Here is a 5533-nt window from a genome sequence, read left to right as displayed (position 1 = left end):
CCCCCCCCACCCTCCACCCTACCTTACCTCTAAACTCCCTGGGGCCTCCAGTCTCTTGAGGGTTAGGTGCATCATCTCTGAATGAACACAGACCTAGAAGTCCTCTACTGTACGTATGTTGGGAGCCTCATATCAGCTGGTGTCTGTTGCGTGGTTCAGTGTTTGAGAGATCTAGGGGGTCCAGATTAATTGAAATTGCTGGTCTTCCTACAGGGTCGCCTCAACTTTTTTCAGCCTTCCCTAATTCAACAATAGGGGTCAGCTGCTTCTGTCCATTAGTTGAGTTCAAATATCTGCATCTGACTCTTTCAGCTGCTTGTTGGGACTTTCAGAAGGCAGTCATTTCTTGATTGGTATATTTAAGCACAGTGACATTGAAACAAGTAGCCCCAAAACACAGTGAACAAAAAAGAATTTTTAGAACAAGCTGGCTACAATGCTCTGTCTATCTATCTATCTATCTATCTATCTATCTATCTATCTATCTATGTACCTATATATTCTTGTGACAGATACAATCCTAGATTCTAGACTCCACTGAATACTAATCTCTTAGTTAACACATTTCAAGTCTTAAATTTATAAATATAGTTATGAGTTCATGCTCTGTGTTCATCATAGTCTACAGATATCAAATCTGCTTCTCATTGTTTAAATTTCTCAATCTGGTAAGGTCTTCTGTAGTGGCAGTGTTTTGATATATGTGAACAAAATTGTCCCAACATGTTTACAGAAGTGTAACTTAGCAGTGTTTTTTTTTTTTCACCCTCATCACTTACCTTAGTCTTAATCTGAAGTCCCAGCATCCTCTGTTTATGAAACAGATTAAAGAGAAAAGCTGAAATCTTTTTCCTATCTAGCCATTTACTTAGGAATAACAGTCTCAAACTTCATACCCATGGCCAAGTCATCAAATGTACAGAGCCACAGAGCCATGATACATAATCTTGGACTAACTGGTTAGTGCAGACTAAAATTTATTTCCTTGTATTCAATTTAAACCCTTCTTAGGTGTTATTGTAGGAGTGCACAGATATGCAACTCGAATTTCTTGTATGCATTTCGAATATCCCCTTAGAAAAGTTGTCTATGTGCTGGCAGCAGCATAAAATTGGGTAGGAAAAAGGATTTAAGAAAAGATAAGAGGGCAGAAGATGGACTGCTTGTTAGCCGTTTCATCTCAATGACATTTCTTTTCAGAAAGATAAGGCATTTAAAATATGGCCCTGGGAAAAACTAAGCATATGGGAGGAGCTGTCTATGAATTCTCTGTAATTGACAGCTACATATAACGATCTGAACTGGCTTTTTTAAGGCTCAGCTTTACACTATTGGCTAAAAGGTAAAGCCTTAGGACATCAGTAAATAACACAATCAGACCATATGAATTAAAGGATTAATTGCAATCTTTACAGTTTCATAACTTTTTCTTTCTGAGAAAATAGAGGCCTTGCTTTCACACAATTGAAAGGAACACATACGTGTAGAACAAGATGAACATTATATATGTACTAAAATATTTTATTATAATTTAAAAATCATAACTCACTTTCTAGTTAAAAATATTTAGTTATTTATTATATTAAATATAAATTTATTATATGTAAATACACTGTAGCTGTTTTCATACACACCAGAAGAGGGCATCCAATCTCATTACAGATGGTTGTGAGCCACTGAGTGGTTGCTGGGGTTTGAACTCAGGACCTTTGGAAAAGCAGTCAGTGCTCTTAACTGCTGAGCCATCTCTCCAACCCCCCATAAATCACTTTCAATTATTCTTTTTATCCTAAGTAAATGAAACTTAGGCTACCGTTTGAGAATCCTACTGGAGTGGTTCTTAGTCTCAATTTTCTTTGTTTCCATTAAGTAATAGATACCTTTATGTGTCAGAATTTTAGGCCACCAATCACATTGGTTGTGTCAAATTGCTTGGTTTTTTTTTTGTTTGTTTATTTTTCTTTGTTGTCTATTTTTCTCTTTCCTGGAAAGGAAAGAGGCAGGAAGCCTTCACTGATCACATAAACATTTTCTGTTGACTTAGGAGTATCTTAACTACCGGGAACTTTAATGACAATCATTATAGTAATTCATTCCTTCTTAAGTGATGAAATCAGTGAGAAAGGTGCTCAATACCAGGGGTCCAAGAGTAGATGATAAAAATGAAGCAAATTAAATTCATGAGAACGAGGTCACTAAAAGATTTCTCATATATATATGCAAATATATATGCATATATATATATATATATATATATATATATATGCATGCCACTGTGTCTTCTCTTGTAAATTCTATGACTTAACTACAGATATCTCAATCTTTACCACCCCTCCTATTCTTCTACAAATTCCTTGAAATGAATAAAGGCAAATTGTTCAGCTTTTAATGCCATATATTCTACTAACTGAACCTCAAACTTGGTGTTGAGGTTCAAAAGACACGTCATTTGATGAAGGCCTCTACTTGAAGCCTTTATCAATACTCAACAGCAAGAACCAGCTTGCCCCCTGTTCACTTTACAGTCTGTTCATATTTGAGTAGTCTGACACCAAAGGGGATTATGTTTTAGTTTTGAGATCAAGATGCCTTGTTTAAATGTATATTCATTTGATATTATTTCCCTGTTAACACCTCAATTTCCTGTTCTGCAAAGTAGGGACATTTGTAGTGATTACCTTAGAGAACTTAAATAAGACTCAGTTACTGCAAGACTTTTAAGTAGTGCTTGGTATATAGTAAGTACTTCTTGAATAGATAATTTTAAAAATCCATTTCAACATGTGATTTTTACTGTTGATGTTCAAAGTGACAAGCTCTGTATCCATCTAGGCAATAAGACTCTGGGTATAGATCTATGAAGCTCTACCCTGATTAGATTAGCCTCTGGTCAGGCCTAGAAGAGGCTTTCTAGGTCCAGCTGATTGAAGTGGAAAGAGTCTATAAGTGGGTAGCACCATTTCCTTGGCCTTGGGTTCTGTCCAGCATAAAAAGGAGGGAGATATCCAAATGAGAGCATTCCTTATTCAGTTTTTCCCTACTGGGAGTACACCACGATCAGCTGGGTCAAGCTCACTGGTGGGCTGAACTCTGAACTAAGCCAAAGTAAGCCCTTTCTTTCTTACACTGTTTTTGTCAGGGTATTTATCACGGCACCGGAACATCTATCTAAGACACCATACTTGTATTGTTTAGATTCCATTGACTGTTTATAGTCACCAATACTCGCCTATGAGAATAACTGTAGCTGATATTCTGTGTTTGTCATGTCCTCACTGGCAAAGCATGGGACACATAGTAGGTGATTTTAGACTGCTTCTTAAATTGACACGTGAAAATAAGCAATGAAAGGAGGGGAATGAAGGAATGAAAAGTATGGGGGCAAGGATAATTTTTACAATTAATGCAACTTTTATTTTCATGTTATGGAAGAGAATTCAATGACATAAAAATAAATCCAACTACCTGTACCCACCAGTGTCCAAAAATCAGAAACGATGTGGAGCCTCTTGGAGCCACCTACTGATGAGGGTTAGCTATGTGGACCACCATTTATGGTACAAGTGATCTTTTCAGCCAGATAGTGATGTTGTAGCACAATGAAGTCTATATTAGGGTTGTGCAAAGTCTACAGACAGTGATCTGACTGAGGCTTCTGACAACATCTCCACTGTGTTGCTCACATAGCCAGGCTGGATGCTCAGAGGACCCAATTATACTGAAGATACTGGTCTTCCACAGAGCATAGATCCCCTGTTTCTACTCTGGCTGAGTTAAAAATGGCCATATTCATGAGGCCCACACAACATTGCTTGTCCGGGAGTCGGAGCACTCATTCCACACCTGGACGTTTGATTATTCTATTTATAACCTCTTACATGCTTTATGTTAGAAACTCCACCATCAGCCAGACAGGCAGTTAACAGGCCAGTTCTCAAAAACATCAAAATAATGAGAATTGTTTGAACCCGGGAAATGACAATGAATCGTCTTGCCTTTTGGTATTTTCAAACTGTTTTGAAAACACTTCACTCAGATACGGAATGGTAGTCATCTTTAGAGAAGCAGGGAATTCCATGCACGCCCTTTCTCTTACATTAGAAAAGCTTAAGCACAGCTGACAGTGCTCAAACTGATGCCTGTTTTATACGAAAATGATTGGTTTTACACAAACAAACAAACAAAAAGATCAGATTATTATCATTGTTATTATTATGTCATTAATTTATTTTACATCTGGATCACAGCTCCCCCTTCATCCTCTCCTTCCATCTCTTCCTGCTCTCCTACTAATAATCAGATCTTTAAAGGAGCAGTTGTAGGGCAGGGGTAGTTGTAGAGCATCTGCAGTTATAATTCACATACTACATTTCTGAAATTATTCTCCCCCCACCCCTACGCTGTGCCAGCTAGTTTCAATCTCAGGTAGTAGTTGCCTCTCTGTTCTGGTCCTCTGTGTAAGTCCAAGATCTTCTTTTTACCCCTGTTCATTCATCCATGTCTGTTCCTACAGTGCACTTAAAGTTGAATTCAATTTGAAATTGGAGCATTTTTTATATGCTTTCATTCTTGCTTTAAGGACTCTTGTTCATAAAAAGAACATCCGAAATACTTCTTTAAAAAAAAAAAAGAGTCAATTCCTAGAACTCACATAAAATTTTAGAATTCTAATATCATGAGTTTGGCATTAGATATTTTAAAATTGAAGTTAAAGTTGAAGAAGCATTTTTATTAGGTGGTCTTTGTGAGGGTAGAAATCTTGCTGACTATGCTGTGTTATTCCAGTGACAGATACATACATAATAAACCAAAGAGGGATAAATAGGTTTCAGGTAAGCAAAAAAGAAACAAAAAATATCAAAGCCAATTATTTCTATGGAAAACCAGAAGACAGCCAATTTAAGTGCATCTTGACTTCACATATCTTTAGAGGTGAATATTAAGCCTAATAGATTCCCTTCCTTATATATAAAAGAACCAAAAACCTTCTACGTGGCAAATTGTACACTTAAGAATAAGGAATTGATAGGAGAAATGATTTTGTAATCTTGTCCACCTGACTATGACACTCTGCTTCATGACCCAATTTGACTCTTTTGAGTTCTTGATGCTTCATCTATAAAATAATAGTTAGCTTATGAAGACATGAGCAGAGACATACAATTGAATAAAAGTGGTAGAATTTGCAAGATTGTTAGAATGAAGATGCCAGCTAGCTCTGAGTGAAAGAGCTTCTGTCCAAATTTTCAGCACATGAACACTGTTTTAAAGACAATCTGGGACATCCTTTTCTTTCTTTCTTTCTTTCTTTCTTTCTTTCTTTCTTTCTTTCTTTCTGTCTGTCTGTCTGTCTGTCTTTCTTTCCTTCTTTTTTAGTTTTTTTAAAAGATCTACCTATCTATCTATTTATCTATCTATCTATCTATCTATCTATCTATCTATTTATTTATTTATTATATGTAAGTACACTGTAGCTGTCTTCAGACACTCCAGAAGAGGGAGTCAGATCTCGTTATGGATGGTTGTGAGCCAC

Source organism: Mus caroli, chromosome 15, assembly GCF_900094665.2.
Source record: "Mus caroli chromosome 15, CAROLI_EIJ_v1.1, whole genome shotgun sequence".
Taxonomy (NCBI): Eukaryota; Metazoa; Chordata; class Mammalia; order Rodentia; family Muridae; genus Mus; species Mus caroli.
The sequence above is the reverse complement of the archived record's forward strand: the minus strand, read 5'-3'. Positions refer to the sequence as shown.